The sequence below is a fragment of the Leucopleurus acutus genome (genome assembly GCF_964270905.1).
Source record: "Leucopleurus acutus genome assembly, chromosome: 7".
NCBI lineage: Eukaryota > Metazoa > Chordata > Mammalia > Artiodactyla > Delphinidae > Leucopleurus > Leucopleurus acutus.
The window spans coordinates 75,124,848-75,148,196 of NC_139150.1; positions in this window are offsets into that span (position 1 = coordinate 75,124,848).

Consider the following 23,349-nt stretch of genomic DNA (forward strand, 5'->3'; position numbering starts at 1 on the left):
ATAGACCAAGAGAGATTATTCAGCTTCAGGAGAAGAAAAAAGAACAAGGTAAAATGAACAAAGCCTCAGATGCCTGTGGGACACCATCAAACAAACATACCTACATTCACATAATGTGAGTTCCACAGGAAAAGGAGAAAGAGAAAGGAGCAGAAAAAATGTTGAAGAAATATTGCCAAAAACTTCCCCAATATTATGTAAAATATTAACCCATACATCCATGAAGCTCAACAAACTCCAGGTAGAACTTATTCACAGAGAGCCACACTTAGACATGTCACAGTCAAACTGATGAAAGTCAAACACAAAAAGAAACATCTTGAAAATATCAATAGTAAGAGAAAAATGACATTATGTACAAAGGATCTTTAATAAGATTAAAGCTGATTTCTCATCAGAAACCATGGAAGCAGTGGAATGACATCTCAAAGTGTTGAAAGAAAAAAACTGTTAACCAAGAATTCTGTACTCAACTAAACTCTTCCTTACAATGGAGAAGAAATGAAGACATTCCCAGATAAACTCTCAGGGAATTTGTCATTAGCAGATCTATCCTGCAAGAATTGCTAAAGGGATTCCTTCAGTCTGAGAAGGACACTAGACGGTAATTTGAATCCACATGAAGAAATAAAGAACACTGGTAAATGTAACTTCACAGGAAAATATATGAGAATAAATATGTATTTGTTTGTAATCTATTTCTTCTTCATCTATTTTAAGAGACAATAACATAAAGCAAGAATTATAAAATTGAATTACAGGTTTTATAATATATAACAATGTAATTTATATGACAGTAATGGTATAAAGGAGGGGTAGAAAGAAATATACTGGAGTAAATTTTTGAATACTATTGAAATTAAGTTAGTTTTAGTTTGAACCAGATTGTCACAAATTAAGATGGTAATTGTAATCCTTACTATAAACATTAAGAAAATAATTCAAAAGATATAGTCAAAGAAATGACATGGGCATTTAAATGGTATACTAGACAATATTTAACCCAAAACAAAGCAATAATTGTAGAGGAAATAAAAAGACACAAGACATAAAAATCACATTGCAAAATGGATGATGTATCAATAAATCCTACTTTATTAGTTATGAGTCACTGCATTAAATGTGAATGGATTAAACACTCCATTTACATTTGGAAGAATGGGGGAAAATATGGGTCAACTGTATGCTGTCTACAAGACACACACTAAATTCAAAGACCAAATAGGTTGAAAGCAAAAGGAAGAAAAGAAAGATACTTTGTAAGCACTAATTAAAGATAGCTGGAGTGGCTGCACTAACGTCAGACAGTATAATCTTTAAAAGAGAAATTGTCACTAGAGACAAAGAAAGACATTTTATAATGATAAGAGTGTTAATCTATCAGAAAGACATAATGACTATAAACAAATATGCATCTTATACCAGAGCATCAAAATACACAAAACAAAAACTGACAGAATTGGAGAAACAACAATTCAACAATCAGAAACTTCAATGCCACACTTTCAATAATGGATACAAGTCAGAATATCAAGAAAAAAATGGAATACTTCAACAAAACTATGAAGCAATTATACCTAATAGACATCTATTGAATACGCCACACAACAAGAACAGAATACATATACTTTTCAAGTACACATGGGACATTTTCTAGCGCAGATCCTATGTTAGGTCATAAAACAATCCTCAATAAATTTAAAAGGACTGAAATCATACAAAGTATGTTCTCTGACCACAATGGTACTATATTATAAATCAACAGCAGGATATTTTAGAAATTCATTAATATGTGAAAATTGAATTACACATGCCTAAATAATGAACAGGTCAAAGAAGGAATAAAAGGGAAACTTAGGGGAGAGACCTGCCAGATGGCGGAGGAGTAAGACATGGAGATCACCTTCTTCCCCACAAATACATCAAAAATACATCTACATGAATCCTGGTAGGGGACCTTAGACTTCCAAAAAGGTGAGAAAATCCCCATGTAACTGGGTAGGGCAAAAGAAAAAAAGAGACAATGAAATTGGAACAGGACCTGCCCCTCTGGAAGGGAGCTGTGAAGGATGAAAAGTTTCCACACACTAGGAAGCCCCCTCACTGGTGGGGACGGGACAGGGGAGCTTCAGAGCCTCGGAGGAGAGGCAACAACAGAGGTGTGGAGTGCCGAGGGAGAATCAGTGCTGACCAGCACTCACCAGCCTGAGACACTTGTCAGCTCACTTGCAGGGGAAGGTGGGAGCTGGGTGCTGAGGCTTGGGCTTCGGAGGTCAGACCCCTGGGAGAGGACTGGGGTTGGCTGCGTGAGGACAGCCTTGGGGGGCTGGTGCACCACAGCTAGCTGGGAGGGAGTCTGGGAAAAAACCTAGGCCTGCCACAGAGGCAGGAGACCTTTGTTGTGGGGTGTGTGAGGAGAGGGGCAGCCCTGTCAGAAGAGCTTCTCTCTCTGTGTGCTCACAGATGGTAGGGCAACGCCTACATGGGCACAAGCGTGAGCTGTGGCTGTTATCTCGGACCCCAGAGGCTGCTGCCACTGCCACCAAGGGTCCTGTGTGCAAGGCAGGTACCTGTCCACAACTTCCCAGCAGCCGGTGCAGCCTGCCACTGCTGAGGGTCCTGCGAACCAGGGCCAACTTCCCCAGGAGAATGCATGGCGCACCTCCTTAGGCTCTTGCAACTTCACACCAGCCTCTGCCACTGCAGGCACTCCCCACACATCCCAATTATGACTATATCCCTCTCCCCGCAGCCTGAGCAAGTGAGCCCTAATCAGCTGCTGCTTTCACCCCCTCTTGCCTGGACGGGGAACAGACGCCTAAGGGCAGCTACATGCAGAGGCGGGGCCAAAACCAAAGCTGAACCCCAGGGGCAGTGCGACCAAAGAAGAGAAAGGGAAGTCTCCCCAGGCAGCTCAGGAGCAGTGATCAAATCCCCGCAATCAGCTGGGTAAACGCTGCATCTGTGGAATACCTGAATAGGCAATGAGTGTTCCCACAATTGAGGCTGTGGACTTAGGGGACAACTGTGGACTATGGGGGCAAGTACACGCAGGACTAAGGCCAGGTCAGAGTCTGAGCTGGCCCCACAGTGCCCACAGCAGGTCCAGAGACCCACCTAGAGGTACCAGAGGGCTTCCTGGGGAAGCAGGGATCGTCTGTGGCTCACTATGTGGCCAAGGACACTGACAACTAAGGCCACAGGAAAATATCACTACTTTTTTTTTTGGTTCTGTTCTTCTTTTTTTATTATTATTTTTTTAATTTAACTTTTTAATTTACTTTTCTTTTTATGCTTTTATTTTTAAAATATATTTTACTTGTTTTACCTAATTCTGTACTTTTATATTATGTGTTTTTTGCTTGTGTTTGTTATTTTCTTTCTTTTGCTTTGTTTTCTTTTTAACTGTATTTTATATTTTTCTATTTTTACTTTACTACTCTGTCATTTTGTATTTTTTCCTTTTGTTTTCATCTTTCATCTTTACATTTTATCATTTTTGTATTTGTTTTATGTTTTCAGTGCCTTTTTTTAGTTTGCTTTCTGCATTTGATTTGTTTCTGCTTTTATGTTTTTGTTAGTTTTTAGTGTTTGTTTTGGTTTTGGATTTGTTTATTGGTTTGGTTGCTCTCTTCTTTGTTTTCTATTCTTTTGTTTTTCTTTTTGTGAGTGCCTGTGTGTATGTTTCTTTGTGTGATTTTGTCTGTTTAGCTTTGCTTTTACCATTTGTCTTGGGGTTTTGTCTGTTTGTTTGTTTAGGTTCTTTTTTGTTTTTTCTTTATGATTTTGTTTTTCTTCTTCCTTTTCTTCCACACCGTGTGGCTTGCAGGGTCTTGGTGGTCTGACTGGGGATCAGGCCAGAGCCTTGAGGGTGGGAGAGCCGAATCCAGGATGTCAGACCACCAGAGAATTCCCAGCCCCATGGAATATTAATCAGTGAGTGCTCTCCCACAGGTCTCTGTCTCAATACAAAGACCCAGCTCCACCCAACGGCCAGCAAGCTCCAGTGCTGGATGCCTCACAGCAAACAACTAGCAAAACAGGAACACAACCCCACCCATTAGCAGACAGTCTACCTAAAGTCATACTAAGCTCAAAGACACCGCAAAACACACCACCAGATGCAGCCCTGCCCATCAGAGGAACAAGATCCAGCTTCACCCACCAGAACATAGGCTCCAGTCCCCCCAACCAGGGAGCCTACACAAGCCACTGAACCAAACTCACCCACTAGGCACAGACAACAGAAGTAAGAGGAAGTATGACCCTGCAGCCTGCAGAAAGAAGACCCCAAACACAGTAAGTTAAAATAAGACACAGAAATATGCAGCAGATGAAGGAGCAAGGTAAAAACCCACAAGACCAAACAAATGAAGAGGAGATAGGCAGTCGACCAGAAAAAGAATTCAGAGTGAGGACAGTAAAGATGATCCAAAATCTTGGAAATAGAATGGAGAAAATACAAGATATATTTAACAAGGACCTAGAAGAACTAAAGAACAAACAAGCAGTGATGAACAACACAATAACTGAAATTTAAAATACTCTAGAAGGAATCAATAGCAGAATAACTGAGGCAGAAGAACGGATATGTGACCTGGAAGACAGAATGGTGGAAATAACTGCCGCAGAGCAGAATAAAGAAAGAAGAATGAAAAGAATTGAGTAAAGTCTCAGAGACCTCTGGGACAACAGCAAATGCACCAACATTACAACTGCAGAGGTCCCAGAAGAAGAAGAGAAAAAGAAGGGGTCTGAGAAAATATTTGAAGAGATTAGAGTTGAAAACTTCCCTAACAAGGGGAAGGAAATAGTCAATCAAGTCCAGGAAGTGCAGAGAGTCCCATACAGGATAAACCCAAGGAGAAACACACTGAGACACATATTAATCAAACTATCAAAAATTAAATACAAAGAAAAATATTAAAAGCAGCAAGGGAAAGGCAACAAATAACATACAAGGGAATCCCCATAAGGTTATCAGCTGATTTTTCAGCAGAAACTCTGTAAGTAAGAAGGGAGTGGCATGCTATACTTAAAGTGATGAAAGGGAAGAACCTACAACCAAGATTACTCTACTCAGCAAGGATCTAATTCACATTTGAAGGAGAAATCAAAAGCTTTACAGACAAGCAAAAGCTAAGAGAATTCAGCACCACCAAACCAGCTCTACAACAAATGCTAAAGGAACTTCTCTGAGTGGGAAACACAAGAGAAGAAAAGGACCTACAAAAACAAACCCAAAACAATTAAGAAAATGTTAATAGGAACATACATATCAATAATTACCTTAAATGTGAATGGAGTAAATGCTCCAACCAAAAGACACAGGCTTGCTGAATGGATACAAAAACAAGACTCATATATATGCTGTCTACAAGAAACCCACTTCAGACCTAGGGACACATACTGACTGAAAGTGAGTGGATGGAAAAAGAAATTCCATTCAAATGGAAATCAAATGAAAGCTGGAGGAGCAATACTCATATCAGATAAAACAGACTTTAAAATAAAGAAAGCTACAAGAGAAAAGGAGGGACACTACATAATGATCAAGGGATCAATCCAAGAAGAAGATATAACAATTATAAATATATATGCACCCAACATAGGAGCACCTCAATACATAAGGCAACTGTTAACAGCTGTAAAAGAGGAAATAGGCAGTAACATAATAATAGTGGGGGACTTTAACACCTCACTTACACCAATGGACAGATCATCCAAACAGAAAATTAATAAGGTAACACAAGCTTTAAATCAGACACAAGAGATCAGATAGATTTAATTGATATTTATAGGACATTCCATCCAAAAACATCAGATTACACTTTCTTCTCAAGTGTGCATGGAACATTCTCCAGGAGAGTTCACATCTTGGGTCACAAATCAAGCCTCAGTAAATTTAAGAAAACTGAAATCATATCAAGCATCTTTTCTGACCACAATGCTGTGAGATTAGAAATTAATTACAGGGAAAAAACCCGTAAAAAACACAAACACATGGAGGCTAAACAATACATTACTAAATAACCAAGAGACCACTGATGACATCAAAGAGGAAATCAAAAAATATCTAGAAACAAATGACAATGAAAACATGATGACCCAAAACCTATGGGATGCAGCAAAAGCAGTTCTAAGAGGGAAATGTATAGCAATACAATCCTACCTCAGGAAACAAGAAAAATCTCAAATAAACAACCTAACCTTGAACCTAAAGCAATTAAAGAACCAAAAATACCCCAAAGTTAGCAGAAAGAAAGAAATCATAAAGATCGGATCAGAAATAAATGAAAAAGAAATGAAGGAAGCAACAGCAAAGATCAATAAAACTAAAAGCTGGCTGGTTCTTTGAGAAGATAAACAAAATTGATAAACCATTAGCCAGACTCATCAGGAAAAAAAGAGAGAAGACTCAAATCAACAGAATTAGAAACAAAAAAGGAGAAGTAACAACTGACACTGCAGAAATACAAAGGCTCATGAGAGAGACTACTACAAGCAACTCTATGCCAATAAAATGGACAACCTGGAAGACATGGACAAATTCTTAGAAAAGTACAACCTTCTGAGACTGAACCAGGAAGAAATAGCAAATATGAACAGACTGATCACAAGCACTGAAATTGAAACTGTGATTAAAAATCTTCCAACAAACAAGCTCAGGGCCAGATGGCTTCACAGGTGAATTCTATCAAACATTTAAAGAGCTAACACCTATCCTTCTCAAACTCTTCCAAAATATAGCAGAGGGAGGAATGCTCCCAAACTCATTCTATGAGGCCACCATCACCCTGATACCAAAACCAGACAATGATGTCACAAAAAAAGAAAATTATAGGGGCTTCCCTGGTGGCGCAGTGGTTGAGAGTCCGCCTGGCGATGCAGGGGACGTGGGTTCGTGCCCCGGTCCGGGAAGATCCTACATGCCGTGGAGCAGCTGGGCCCGTGAGCCATGGCCACTGAGCCTGGGTGTCCAGAGCCTGTGCTCCGCAACGGGAGAGGCCACAACAGTGAGAGGCCCGTGTAACGCAAAAAAAAAAAAAAAGAAAAAAAAAAAGAAAATTACAGGCCAATATCACTGATGAATATGGATGCAAAAATCCTCAACAAAATACCCGCAAACAGAATCCAACAGCACATTAAAAGGATCATGCACCATGATCAAGTGGGGTTTATTCCAGGAATGCAAGGATTCTTCAATATATGCAAATCAATCAATGTGATACACCATATTAACAAACTGAAGAATAAAATCCATATGATCATCTCAATAGATGCAGAAAAACCTTCTGACAAAATTCAACACCCATTTATGATAAAAACTCTCCAGAAAGTGCACATAGAGGGAACCTACCTCAACATACTAAAGGCCATATATGACAAACCCAAAGCCAACATCATTCTCAATGGTGGAAAACTGAAACCATTTTCTCTAAGATCAGGAAGAAGACAAGGATTTCCACTCTCACCATTATTCGACATAGTTTTTGAAGTTTTAGCCATGGCCATCAGAGAAGAAAAAGAAATAAACGGAATCCAAAATGGAAAAGAAGTAAAGCTGTCACTGTTTGCAGATGACATGATACTACACATAGAAAATCCTAAAGGTGCCAGCAGAAAACTATTCGAGCTAACTGATGAATTGGTAAAGTAGCAGGACACAAAATGCACAGAAACCTCTTGCATTCCTACACACTAACAATGGAAAATGAGAAAGAGAAATTAAGGAGACACTCCCATTTACCACTGCAACAAAAAGAATAAAATAAGTAGGAATAAACCTACCTAAGGTGCAAAAAACCTTTACTCAGAAAACTACAAGACAGTGATGGAAGAAATCAAAGATGATACAAACAGATGGAGATATATACCATGTTCTTGGATTAGAAGAATCCACATTGTGAAAATGACCCTACTACCCAAAGAAATCTACAGATTCAATGCAATCCCTATCAAATTACCAATGACATTTTTCACAGAACTAGAACAAAAAATTTTACAATTTGTATGGAAACACAAAAGACCCCAAATAGCCAAATCAATCTTGAGGGAAAAAAACGGAGCTGGAGTAATCAGGCTCCCAGACTTCAGACTATACTACAAAGCTACAGTAATCAAGACAATATGGTACTGGCACAAAAACAGAAATATAGATCAATGGAACAGGATAGAAAGCCCAGAAATAAATCCACACACATATGGTCACCTTATATTTGATAAAGGAGGCAAGACTATACAATGGAGAAAAGACAGTCTCTTCAATAAGTGGTGCTGAGAAAACTGAACAGTTACATGTAAAAGAATGAAATTAGAACACTCCCTAACATCATACACAAAAATAAACTCAAAATGGATTAAAGACCTAAATATAAGGCCAGACACTATAAAACTCTTAGAGGAAAACATAGGCAGAACACTCTATGACATAAATCACAGCTAGATCCTTTTTGACCCACCTCCTAGAGAAATGGAAATAAAAATAAACAAATGGGACCTAATGAAACTTAAAAGCTTTTGCACAGCAAATGAAACCATAAACAAGAGAAAAGACAACCCTCAGAATGGGAGAAAATATTTGCAAATAAAGCAATGGACAAAGGATTAATCTCCAAAATATACAAGCAGCTCATGCAGCTCAATATCAGAAAAACAACCCAATCCAAAAATGGGCAGAAGACCTAAATAGATATTTCTCCAAAGAAGACATACAGATGGCCAACAAATATATGAAAAGATGCTCAACATCACTAATCATTAGAGAAATACAAATCAAAACTACAATGAGGTATCACCTCACACCAGTCAGAATGGCCATCGTCAAAAAATCTAGAAACAAGAAATGCTGGAGAGGGTGTGGAGAAAAGGGAACCCTCCTGCACTGCTAGTGGGAATATAAATTGACACTGCCACTATGGAGATCAGTATGGTGATTCCTTACATAACTAAAAATAGAAGTACCATATGACCCAGTAGGACCATATCCTACTACTGGGCATATACCCTGAGAGAACCATAATTCTAAAAGAGACATGTACCACAATGTTCACTGCAGCACTATTTACAATAGCCAGGACATGGAAACAACCCAAATGTCCATCGACAGACAAATGGATAAAGAAGATATGGCACATAAATACAATGGAATATCGCTCTGACATAAAAAGGAATGAAACTGAATTATTTGTAGTGAGGTGGATGGACCTAGACTCTGCCATACAGAGTGAAATAAGTCAGAAAGAGAAAAACAAATACCATATGCTAAGGCATATATATGGAATCTAGAAAAATGGTACTGATGAACCTAGCGGTAGGGCAGGGATAACAATGCAGACGTTGAGAACAGACTTGAGGACACGGGGGGAATGGGTGGTTGGGATGTAGTGAGAGTATCACTGACATAAATACACTACCAAATGTAAAACGGATGGCTGGTGGGAAGCTGCTGCATAGCACAGGGAGATCAGCTTGGTGCTTTCTGACCACCTAGAGGGGTGGGATAGGGAGGGTGGGAGGGAGGCTCAAGAGGGAGGGGATATGGGGATATGTGTGTGCATATAGCTGATTCACTTTGTTGTACGGCAGAAACTAACACAACATTGTGAAGCAATTATAGTCCAATAAAGATGTATAAAAAAATAAAAGGGAAACTTAAAAGCTCTTTCAGATGAATGAAAATGGAAACACAACATAATGAAACATATAGGCTGCACCTATAGTGCTTAGAGTAAAATTAATATTGTAAATCGCTATATTAGAAAGATCTCAAATCAGTAAATTTGCCTTCCACCTTAAGCAACTAGAATTTTAATGGGAAACTAAACCCAAAGAATGCAAAAGGAATCAAATAATAAAGATTAGAGTGGAAATAAGTAAAATAAAGAATTAAAAATGAGATAATCATAAAAACTAAAAGTTCATTCTTTGAAAAGATCAACCAAATAGATAAAACTTTAGCTAGATTGACCAAGAAAAGAGAAGGCTCCAATTATTAAAATAAATGAGGGCTTTCCTGGTGGTGCAGTGGTTAAGAATCCACCTGCCAATGCAGGAGACACGGGTTCAAGCCCTGTTCTGGGAAGATCACATATGCTGCAGAGCAACTAAGCCCATGTGCCACAGCTACTGAAGCCCGCATGCCCTAGAGCTTGTGCTCTACAACAAGAGATGTTACTGCAATGAGAAGGCTGTGCACCACAATGAAGAGTAGCCCCTGCTCACTGCAACTAGAGAAAGCCCACACACAGCAACGAAGACCCAATGCAGCCATAAATAAATAAATAATAAAATCAATAATGAAAGAAGACATCATTATAGAACTTGCAGAAATAAAAAGAATTATAAAGGAATACTATGAACAACTATATGCCAATAAATTAGAAAATTTAGATGAAACAGAAGGGACACATACAAAAAACCCACAGTTACTATTGTACTTAATGAAGAAAGACTGAAAGTTTTTCTCCTAGAATGAGGAAAGAGATAAGCATGGCTCCTCTTATCACTTCTGTTCAATATCATACTGGAGTTTATGCCTAGAGAAATTAGCCAAGAAAATGAAATAAAAGTACCCAAATTGGAAAGAAAAAAATAAACTCTATTTATAGAAGATACAATCTTTTTTAAACAAACTTCCAAGGAACTCAATAAAAATGATTAGAACTAATAAACAAGTACAGCAAAGTTGCAAGATACAAGATCAGAAATCAATTGTATTTTTACACACTTGTAATGAATAATTTGAAAATAAAATTACAAAAACAATTCCATTTACAATAGCACTAAAAAGATGAAAACACCTCGGAATAAGTTTAACAAAAGCAGTTCAAGACTTGTACTCTGAAAAACTACAAAAACTATTGAAAGGATCTAAAGATCTAAATAAATGTAAAGACATCCCATGTTCATGGCTCACAAGACCTAATATTGTTAAATGGTAATACTCCACAAATTGATCTACTGATTCAGAACAATCTCTATCAAAATCCTAACTTGATATTTTTGCAGAAAATACAAGCTGATCCTAAAAGTTATATGGATATGCCAGGGACCAAAACGTTCTTGAAAAAGAACAACAAATTTTAAGAACTCACACTTCTAATTTCAATACTTACTACAAAGCTACAGTAATTAAGACTGTGTAGTACTGGCATGAGGACAGAAATAGAGATCAAAGCAAGAGAACCAGAGCTCAGAATTTATGGTCAGTTACTCTTATATTTACAACTGATTTCTGACAAAAATGACACAAAAATTAAATAAGGAAAAATAGTCTTTTCAACAAATGGTGGTATAACTGGATATCCACATTCAAAAGAATGAAGTTGGACCCACTACCTCACACATTATGCAAAACTCAACTCAAAACAGATCATACACCTAAGTGTAAAAACTAAAACTTTCAATCTCTTAGGAAAAAAAAAGAAATAACTCTTTGTGACCTAGTTTTCTTACATATGATACCAAAAGCACAAGCAACAGAAGAAAAATAAATTGGAATACATCACGGTGAAAAACTTTGTGCTGCAACTGATACCATCAAGAAAGTGAGAAGACAACCCACAGAAAAGAAAAAATATTTGCCAATGTTTTATCTAAGAGACTTGTATCCAGAATACATAAACAACTCTTATAACTCAACAGTAAGAAGACAAATAACGCAAAATATGGGCAAAGGATTTGAATAGACATTTCTGCAAGAAGATATACAAATGGCCAACAGGTATATGAAAGTATGTTCAACATCGTTAGTTGGTAGGGAAATGCAATTCAAAACTACAAATGAGCTACCACTTCATACACACTAGGATAGCTAGAAAGAAGACAGATAATAACAAGTGTTGGCAAGGATGTGGAGAAACCAGAACCCCTGTATGTTGTTGGTGGGAATGTAGTGATATAGTCACTTTGGAAAACAGTTTGTTAGTTCCACAAAAAGCTAAATGTAGAACTAGCATATAACCCAGCAATTTTACTCCTAGAAATATGCTTAAGGGTAATGTAACTATTTGTCCACACAAAAACTTGTACACAAATACAAATAAACATTCTGTACAAATGTTTGTTATTCATAATAGCCCCAAATGGAAATAATCCAAATGTCCATCAACTAATGAATGGAGAAATAAAATGTGTATATCTATAAAACAGAATATTACTCAGCAATGACACATGCTATAACGTGGATGACCCTTGACAACATTATGCTACGGGAAAACATTACGCCAGTCACAAAAGAACCACATATTGTATGATTCTATTTTCATGAAATGTCTAGAATAGGCAAATAAATAGAAATAGAGAGTAAATTAGTAGTTTCCTAGGGCTGGGAGATATGGAGGAGTGGGGGAATGGCAGATGAAGGGTAAACGGTGTCTTTTGGGGGTGATGGAAATGTATTTAAATTAATTGTGGCAGTGATCGCACAACCCTGTGAATATACTAAAGTTACTGAACTATATATGTTAAATGGATGAACTGTAGGGTATGTGAATCATATCTCAATAAAGCTGTTAATAAAAAGAATCCTTAAATTGACCCTTCCTCACTCCTAATGCATGAATCTCCTGTTGTGATGACAATTTAGCTTATATCCCAAACACTTTTAGCAACTGGCAGCTCTCTGTTTTGTGAATCTGTTTTAGGGACAGCATATCAGTTACAAAGGTCTTTTTCATGGTGATCTGAAATCTGCCTCTTGTTTCATCCACCCATGGTCTTTTAAAATAACCTCCAGAGTCATCTGAATTCACCTCAGTCAGAGGAAGGGCAGCACAAAGCCCAAATCTAGTGCTCGGACATGTATTTGTCTAACAGTGTTTTAAGTAGAGATTTTAAGATAAAATTATTGGAAGATTAGAAATCTGTACATTTTGAACTTGAATTTCCAAACTGCAATAATCAGATGGAGCCGAGAGGTATCTGCCCACCTTTAGATGGAACTTATTCTATCTAGTAAGCCACCATCCTCACCACTCCACATTGGATTTTGAAAATATGCATGGGGTGAGAGCTACAGCTATTGCCACTGATTTGAAAGGTTTCAATTTGGGAAAAAGGTTTTGAGTAGGAACTGCAAATACAGGTGTTGCCAAGAAACCAGGCATGGCTTATAAATGAGTGTAGCAGGTGTGCCTAATAGGGAGTGGTGGGGACTGTGGCTCACTAGACAGTACATAAAGGGGGAGACACAACTCAGATTAATAAACTACTTGCTTTGATATGAAATCTCAGGACTGACTAAGACAGTTTTACCACTAAAAGTAACCAGGGGCTTCCCTGATGGCACAGTGGTTAAGAATCTGCCTGCCAATGCAGGGGACATGGGTTCAATCCCTAGGCTGGGAAGATCCCACATGCTGTGGAGCAACTAAGCCCATGCACCACAACTACTGAGCCTGTGCTCTAGAGTCCACAAGCCACAACTACTGAGCCCATGTGCCACAGCTACTGAAGCCTGTGCACCTAAAGTCCATGCTCCACAACAAGAGAAGCCACCACAATGAGAAGCCCGTGCACCGCAACAAAGAGTAGCCACTGCTCGCTGCAACTAGAGAAAGCCTGCACATAGCAACAAAGACCCAATGCAACCAAAAATAAATAAATTAATTTTTAAAAAAACCTGATGAATCTCCAACATAAAGAGTTTAATTATTAAAAAAAAAAGGAACCAGAGTACTTTTTACAAATTACCGAGACCAGAAAAGTAATTCAAGAGGGAGAAAAAAACTAGGTCCACAGCCTGGCTTCAAAAAAGTAGTGGAGAGAAACTGAATAAAATTGTTTGCTAGTTGTGCCTCATGAGTTCTTTAGTCAAAGTAATAGTTACTAAGAGTGTGTGTGTGTGTGTGTGTGTGTGTGTGTGTGTTTTCAGATAAATTACATTATTTAGTATTGACCTTGTTAAAAGCCTCATCCTGTTTTATAAACTCCCAAATACTTCTCAAAAAAGAGGTTGACATAGCGTTGTCTTACTTCATCAGGTACTTTGGACGAGGATTCTGATTCTCCTATGGCCCTTTTCTGATGAGCCACTTTATGTTTCAACATCTTGTTAAATATAAAATTGATGAGAAAAGAAGAATACATGTGTGTTCTGTTTAACATTCCTACTATGTGTATGAAAGTATAACTATCTTAGCTAAGTTTTATATCCAAAATTAAATTTAAAAATAATTTCAAGTTTTAAATTCATCAGAAGTAGAATAAATGCAAGGCATAAATTATCTACACTCACAAAAGGGAGAAGGGGGACAGCTGCCTGTATGTCCACCATTATTAAGGCTGATCTGATTACTCATCTAATCCCTTTGCTGTTTCCATATCCAGATTCTTAGAACCATGGTTTGGTCCTCTGATCAGCGTATAAGAAGGTGTGTAGTTTACTATTCTTTTTTTTATAAATTTATTTATTTATTTATTTTTGGCTGCATTGGGTCTTCGTTGCTGCGCGAGGGCTTTCTCTAGTTGCGGCGAGCGGGGGCTACTCTTTGTTGTGGTGCGCAGGCTTCTGATTGCGGTGGCTTCTCTCGTTGTGAAGCACGGGCTCTAGGCACGCGGGCTCAGTAGTTGTGGCGCACGGGCCCAGTTGCTCCGCAGCATGTGGGATCTTCCCGGACTAGGGCTCGAACCCGTGTCCCCTGCATTGGCAGGCGGATTCTTAACCACTGCACCACCAGGGAAGTCCCAGTTTACTATTCTTATAACAAATATATGTCCCAATGCCTTTCAGTTACCTTTTCATTAAGAAAAATGTTTGGACTTAAATTTATGACAATCTTTGCATGTTCAATATTAAAACGATCCCAGCTAGAAACAAGGTGAGCATTCCTTTTGACGGACTTAAAAAGACTAAGAATTCTAGGATGAGTTAATCTACCTCACTTTTAGGAGGGACAAAGCCTTAAAACTGACCGGTAGTTTTCTGCTAAAGAATATTTGGTAAAAAGAAAAAAAAAAATCATTGCCACAAGTAGGGGAAAATTGACTAAAGAGGAAAGGTTGTACTATCATATTACTAGTGGGCATTATTTTCTAAAGGTCTGTCTCTCTGTCTTCTTGTCGCTCTCACATATGTACGCATATACACCCTTCAGTGGATGTGGCTTGAAAGGCATATTCCAATGTAAAACTTTTCTCTGAAAAACTCTGAGGCAGCTTAAATTAATCATAGCTACAGATATTTTAGGTCTGACAAAATGCCTAATGTTTCCAAGGATAGGAAAACCAAATTAACCAAAAGTGACACACAGGCACACATCCCATGATAATATGAAAATAACTATATCTAAGGGTAACCAAAAAAGGTTGAAATTTCTCTTCAATAGGTTTGGCATTTATCTGAATTAGGGGTCTTCGGAGAGAAGAATATACCCACTCTCCAAGGGGCTCTATATATGGGTAGGATATGATGGTAATTAGAAATAAAATTCTTATCTTCAGACTTAGTTTATAGTACCTTTACAGGAAAAGAAGCAATACTTTTCACAGGAATGTGTGATCTGTTTGGCTTTGCAGTTGGATTTTCCTTTGAAAGAACTACATCCCCATGAAGGCTGTCTGATGTACATGAATTTTCTAAGAAGTTTAAAATGAATGAGAGAAAAAGGAAAAGGTAAATCTTAATGTCATTAGTCTCAGATGATGAGTTCATTTCCATCATCAACTCAAAATTTCACAATGCTTCATTTATAGGCTTGATCTATCTATATATATACATATATATTTTTTTTCTTGAAGAAAACAAAATGCAAACACAAAAGGGTCCCAATAACCAACTCCAGTATAACCTAGAACAAATTTAAATAATTTATAAAGCAACTTGCTCCATGTAAGAATGCATGCAAAATACTACCATGTATTGCCTAGCATACAGAGATACACAGTATAAATGATTTAGATATCATGCTAATCGTATTATTTCATGTAAAGCTCTAGGTGATTGACTTAACTATAATGGGGACTATATGGACTTCATAAGAAACATTTTTAAAATAAGGTAAAACCTCATTTATTAAATAAGTGAGTTAAAAAAAAGATTTTCTCATACCTCCTGAGGCTTTCCTTTGGGTCTGAGAGGCTGGACATGCACATGTATTTTTTTTCTGTTCTGAAGTAGCAGCAACAAAAGCCTGCCCACCCTTAATGGCAGCCATTATCTGCACTGCCTGTTGCTGGGCCTGAAGGATTACAGTGTGACTAATTAATGGTGGGACTGGTCCCCTGGATGGGCTAGTGATCTCTTTACTGGTTGGAACCTATAGAGCATCAACATAAAACAAAAAAATCCTGATTTTAAAAATGGATAAGATGGATAATTTCACTTTCCTTTTGCACAAAAGCTCTTTGGAATTGACTACATTCACAATACTACATGTAGTCCGATACACACATAATTGGAATATTCCCAGAAATAAAAAAACTAAACAATTTAAGCATATAATTTAAGACATTTTTTCTTGAAATAACAGAAAATTAAATCTTATAAGAAAATGACACTTTGTATGCAGGTAAAAGTGGTAATAAGACATATCCTAATGAAGTTATTGAAATTCAAAGTTAAGGAAAGAATCCATTAGGTAACCTGGCAGACGTATCAGGTGACCCATACAGGGAGAAATAGCAGGCTAGCATCAGACTTCTCCACAGCAACGTTCATTATGAGAAAAGAAGGGAACATACGAAACAGTGTTCAGCTTCACTAGTAATCAAAGAAATGTAATATAAACTAAGGAAATAAAATTTCACTCAGATTTACAGGTTTAAAAAATGATAATACCCATTTTTTGTAAGGTTTGTGGGAAGGGAATCCTGGAACACTGTGTAGGACTGTAAATTGTTACAACTCTTCTAGAAGGCAATATGGTAACATTTTTGGTTTTTTTTTTTGGTACGCGGGCCTCTCACTGTTGTGGCCTCTCCCGTTGTGGAGCACAGGCTCCGGACGCGCAGGCTCAGCGGCCATGGCTCACGGGCCCAGCCGCTCCGCGGCACGTGGGATCTTCCCGAACCGTGGCACGAACCCGTGTCCCCTGCATCGGCAGGCGGACTCTCAACCACTGCGCCACCAGGGAAGCCCGGTAACATATTTTTTAAATCATAAAAATCTTTATCTTCTTTTGCCGAGTTACTTCTATTTGTGAGAATGTATTCTTAAAAAATTGCTGATGAAACCGACAATCATTTAAATATAAGAATTTGGGGGGAAGTTATACAGCACAGTAATGTGAAAACTAACCACCACATCACTCGCAATTAAAGAGAAACAAGGTTAGCCTCCTAAAAACCTTTTTCATAAGAGAGAAGGGGAGAGAAACTAGTTTAGTAAATATCTATAGTATCTGACCCCGGGATGTGCAGGTATTCACTATCTCCATTTCACGGATATGGAAAATGAAATAGAGAAATTAAATAATTTGCTCAAGCATGTTCAACTATTCTGTAAAGAACTGGAATTCAGGGTCTTATTTGCGACTTGGAAGCATAAAGTCTTTTTATGCCATGCAGAAGATTCTGCTGTCAGTATGTACCAAGTAAAAATAATACAGAGACTAGAGCAGAGAAATAAAGTTTGTGTTAAATAGCACTTTTTAACACAAAAGTGTTAAAGGAATAATACTCGCTGCAGTGTTTGTACAGTTTCTTTACATGTCATAAAAGAACTTCAGCATTTATAATATAAATTTACAAGAGGTTCAAATTGCTTTGAAAAACTACCGTCAATTCCCCTTACTCACGCTAGTTAAGTTCTATAGAGTCCCGCAAACAATGAAGTGGCAAATACTGAACCATTACAGGTGAGTATCTGGTCACAGCAGTTTCATCAACCAATGTTTCATAACCTTGTTATATGTGTGTTTCTGTTTAAAGATACTTCATTTAGTATATAATGCTGATTCATCAACACTGAATTTGTGGTCAACAGCACTAATAACTCGTGCCTGAACAAAGTTGTTTAACACACATTTTCTCTGTAAGGCACAGCACAGCCTTCTTGCACCAAGGAAGACTAGACAGCACTATACTTGGGGACCATTTTAAATAACAAAATCACCAACAAAACACACAAAAATGCAGAAAACATGGCACCAGACAGACGCAGGTAAGGACCTTGGTTAACAGTATGACAGCTGAACAAGAAGTCAGTGTTGCCTTGTTCAAACTTAGTTGGGAACGTGCATGTTAGGCGATTCAATTCAATTTTTTTGGCCACTGCGCCTGTGTACAGAGGACCACAAAAGCATGAGTCTTGATTTTAAAGTTACAAATTAATTTTACTGAAGAGGCAAATTTGCAAACACAGAATCTGAAAATAATAAGGTTTGATCATATTAATTTATAGTTAAAAGGTTATACAAAAACAACATACCTTCTTTTAATGAAAACGTTAGATAATGGGGGAGAAAAATGAAGGTTTCAGAAAATGCTTACAAGTAGGCAAGAAATTTATTGACTGCCCACTTGCGCCCCCTAGTGGATAATAGGATAACAAGTACTGGAATACACTTAAAGCTTGAAATGACAAGGTAGGTACTTCATAAACTGCTGAGAGAGACCGGGAGGGTGGGAAGTGGGAGAGAAAGAGAAACAAAGTGACTCACATCAAACTTGGCAGTGTGTGCAATCCTCCTTTTCGGTCCAGAAATGTTTTGGTAATATTGCATATCTAATTCCATTTGCTTTCCTGAAGGCTAATGGGAAAAAGATAAGACTGATCCAATTTCAGGGTAGTAAAAGCAAAGTTATGTTTCCTGAAGAGCCACAGAAATCCAAGCTACAAAATACTAGGCAAATTATTAAAAAATAATTCAGAAAAAATAATTTAATTTGGATAATCTGACATGCATAGATTCCTATAAAAGATACCTCTAATTTGGGAAATCAACTATAAGTTACTGTACATAATACCAGGGTCTCTGGAAAATGTCAAGTCTGCAAGACATGATGGCTGGCCAATTACCAAGGTTTTGCCTTATTTTAATACATTATTAATCATAAGTATTAGAAATATATATAATAGATGTTATATATATTCTATAGAGTTTAGAATATAGAGAATATATATTTAAGGGAAACTCCTTTAGATTTAGGAAAAGGATTTTTTAAAAAGTGACCAACCTGCTTAGCAGTCTCTCCCTTACGAGCTTTGCTTCGTGTGAACTTATTGAAAATTCGAAGACATTCCTTCACAGTGTCATCAGCATCAGAGGGAGTGTCATCTTCAGTACATTCCTTACCAAAATCAAATTCAACTAATCTGTTGTCTTCAAAAGTAGTGAAGTCTTGACTGTCGTCTCTTACTCTCAGAACTTTGTCTTTCACATGATTGTCTGAATAAGAGAACTGGAGTTGGCTTGGTGAGTATCGCCATTCAGTTTCTTCTTTTTGAGTATCATCAATTGTATTTACACGTCTTCTGCTCTTTGGATACCTTTCATTATGACTTTCCTTCTGTATTTCTTTGTCACTGAGAGGTGCACAAGTTATACTTCCTCCTGCAATACAGACATGCTTTTCCTCACCATCGAAGCTTTCCATCTTAGAAATGTGGTTTTTAACACCACACAAGTTTATGTTAGTTTTAGTATCTAGTGAGGTTTTCAGGTGTGATTTTGGTGGTTCGAACTTGTTACTGTCATCATCTGTTTGTGTGGTTAGCTGGGTTTCATCTATTTTTTCCTCTTCTATACCACTGATCTGAAGATTTCTCTCCTCCAGGGGCGATACTTGGATCTTTTCATCCATATTCTGATATTTAAAGCCTCTAAATGGTTTAGATTTCTTAGAAGTAGGAATGATTGGAGGTACATCCATTACAAGGTCATCTTCATCAGAATCTTGAAGATTTATTTTAATTCGTATTGGTGAAACATAAGGTCTTTGGCTCTCCAGGGACTTGTGGCAATTTCCACCCACAGATTTTTTCCAGAAGTGCTGCCTGTCAGTCTCACCCTGCTTTGCTTTAGATGCCCCAAGCAGCCCTGCAGAATAATTGAGCAAGGGATCATATTCAAGGTCAGTTGCTGGACATCTGTGGTCCATCACGTACTTTCTAGGCTGACTCTCTTTGCTCTTTGACGGTTCATTCCACTGTTCTTTTGGGAGCAGGCTATTTTCAGGAAAACCTTGTCTCACAATTGTGTCACTCAAGGAGGCCACGGGGCTTTGCGATAGCTCTTCAAGAGCTAAAGTAAACCTGGAGAGCCTCTTCCGCTTTTCTGCAACCTCAGCCTTGACTGACTCGATTTCTTTGTTGATTTTTTCCAATTCTTCCATAGTTGTGCCTAGTGTTGTTAATGGAAGATGAGTTTATCTTTAAACATCACTTAAGATGAAATGTGGACTCCAGAATATCCTGGACAATGAGTTTCCTATCACAAGGACATTAACTTTTCCAAACCCAGCCTTAAATGCAGGGAATTGTTGACTAACAGGTCAGTTCCTGGAATGAGAATGTCAACGGCTATCACTGATTAAGTCTTTCAAATGTCTAGCTCATTCCCATGACATTAAAGTACATTCGTGTCTTATTACTAGAGTAACTATACATCTGTGAGATAGGCCACGTGTATACATATTAAACTGTAGCAAACATGACACGGTTTGGATATACACTATTCACCTTATTATTTACCAAGCAGTGACAATTTGGTAATAGTTCAAATAGTCGAACGCCTCTTACACAGAACTGTACATAGTCTCACACACCAATATATCTCCTCTGTCACAAGAAAGTTTTTTAAAAACATTAGTTTTCTTAATTTAGTGGTTCTTAACATTCTCACTAAGGTCCCTGATATTCTACAGAATGCCTCAAACACCAAATTAAGCAAAACACACCCTTCCACAACCAACCAACCGTTAAAAAAACCTTAAACAAAATCAAAAAAAGAAAACTTCAGACCAGTTGGATCCACACTCCTGAGGAAACCCAGGATAGCGACAAGAGATCAGGCTGCTAGTCACGGCTCTTCACAATACCTGGCAGCTCCTTTCCTGACTTTTCACTAAGGAAATCCCCACCTCTTCCCTCTCTCCAAGATATACTTTCCTATGGAAATTATGGGATAATTTACATACTTCTCTCTTCTCCCAAACAAGAAATTTCAGATATGAGATGTCCAAATTACACTCGTTAAAACTCTGAATTTATTTTAGATAACCTACATGTTTTGATAACACACATGTGCTTCCTCTTTACACAATGAGCTTTCTCCTGGCTCGCTAGCGTTTCAATTTACCATTTGTTTTCTATTAAGAAATCAACTCTATTGAAATCCAAAACAACGTGTGTAACAAAGGTGTAGGGCATTTTGATGGAGTAGGAAAAAGGCGAAGAGCCGGCACAAGAATGAGAACTATTCTATGTTCCAAACATAAACAAATGGCTCTAATTGCTTTTTAAATACACTTGGAAAGGGGAGTAAACTCTGGGTAACCAGCTAGAACTGCATTTTGGCATAAGCTGGGTTTTATCTGGTTGCCATGATTCAGGAAAGGCTATTTAAGCAGTGCGTTGGGATGCTATTGAAAAAACAAACAAAAAGCTGTACTTTCCCTCCATGTCAGAAGTTTTAAAACTTTTTTGCTCCATCAGAAGCTAGATTTGGAGGGCAAATTTTGAAGTCTGAGGCACACTTACAAGCTTCGCTCAGGCTACAGGTGATTGGAAACAGCTCCTTCTGACTTGTAAAACCTCTTCGCCACAATCGGGGTCCCACCCCACCCATCACCTTTCCCCAGAGCCCAGGAAGCTCCTTAGAGTAATTCCATACTGCGGATGGGTGACAGGAAGAGAGGATAAAACCACACAAGACCACGCACGTGCATCTTACTGTGCATGCCTTTCTAGGATCCCGCGTTCCCAGGAGCTGGCATCACCGGTCCGCACACGCCGGTCCACAGCACACTCCTTGCCCTGCCTCCCTGGCCACGTGACTTTGGCCCCGCCCCGCTCCCCCCCTCCGGAGCCTTGGGGGCGGGGTGGCCACCCACGTAGAGCCGGCCTGGAAGCTGAGCTCTCTGTTACTGGGGCGGAGATTCTCTGCGGATGACCCGCCTAAGCCAACCATCTTCCCGAATGTCCCTGGGACGCCCCTGCTCCACGGTTTCAGGAACTGTGTGACCACCCAAAAGGCTCTCGAAGAACGTCCTCAAACAGGATCTTGCATAGCACCCTCACTGCTCGGTATATGTCGAACACACTTGACGTGGGAGGGGCGAAGTAAGAGGGACTAAGGACTAGCCCTTAAGGCTCCTGAACCTGGGTGTGCGATGCTGGGAAGATTTACTCTTGGGAACTCTTAACAACTTGGTTCCTCGTTCGAAGGCAAGTGCTTGTTTTCCTCTTGCCCATAATAGCCACTCTATAGGAATTGCCCTTAAGTAGGTAGGTGGGAGTAAACAGCCCTTTTTGAGGGCTGGGGAAGAGACAGATTATGGGCATCAAGGAAAGGAAATGCAAGGGTGTTTCGGAATGGGGGGAAACGAGTTAAAAAGGAACTGGTTTTATTTTGTCCTTTAAGAGGAAACAAACACATCAGAGGTCCAGACAACCTGTTTAGGAAATCCAGGTTTAGTCATGGGATGGAGGGTCAGCAGGGGACAAATGAAAAGACACTCCTCCTCCCAGCACACATACACACCAGCCTGGGCTGTATGACCCTCTCCTCGCTTCTAGGCTAGGGGACGGGGTAGAAGAAAGCGAACTTCAGTAAGGACTACCTGACATGCTTCATGCCCCGCCCCCAACACCATGACTGCACTTTACAATGCTACCTACAATGGTATCTGCAAGTAATGCCAACTGAGGATGAGATACCAATTTAAAAAATATATATAGTTAACATCCCTTTTGGCCCTTTTAGGCATAGTAAAGCCATATTGACTAATTTTCTCAAGGTACAGTACATTAGTACTGGAGACAAAAGCAACCCTTACACCTCTTTCCAAGCAAGAAAATTCGTGGTCCCTTCCAAGGGTGTGTGGAGTAAAAAGGTGGGAACGGTTCGTAGCCAACCCCTCCCCAAGCCCACCTGACATTCTACCCACAAGCCTTTTCTCACCTATGGATTCAACATGGCTCCGCTGCACTCCGAGCACCTCCAAGCTGCTGCCACGAGCTGCCTCACTCAGTTCCCACCGCATTTCCCGGTGCCTGAACTGGCAGCACAAACGCTGGCACCGACCCCCGGGGCTGTCAAAAGGGCATGGAAAATGGCAAAAGTAACCCACGGAGGGCAGCATGGGCTACTGCTCAAGGTCACCTCCTCTGGCTTCGAAAATTGTGTGCACTGACGGCAAAAGCACGCAAAGCTTAACACACACCCTGCTGCCTCTTCTCCAGCC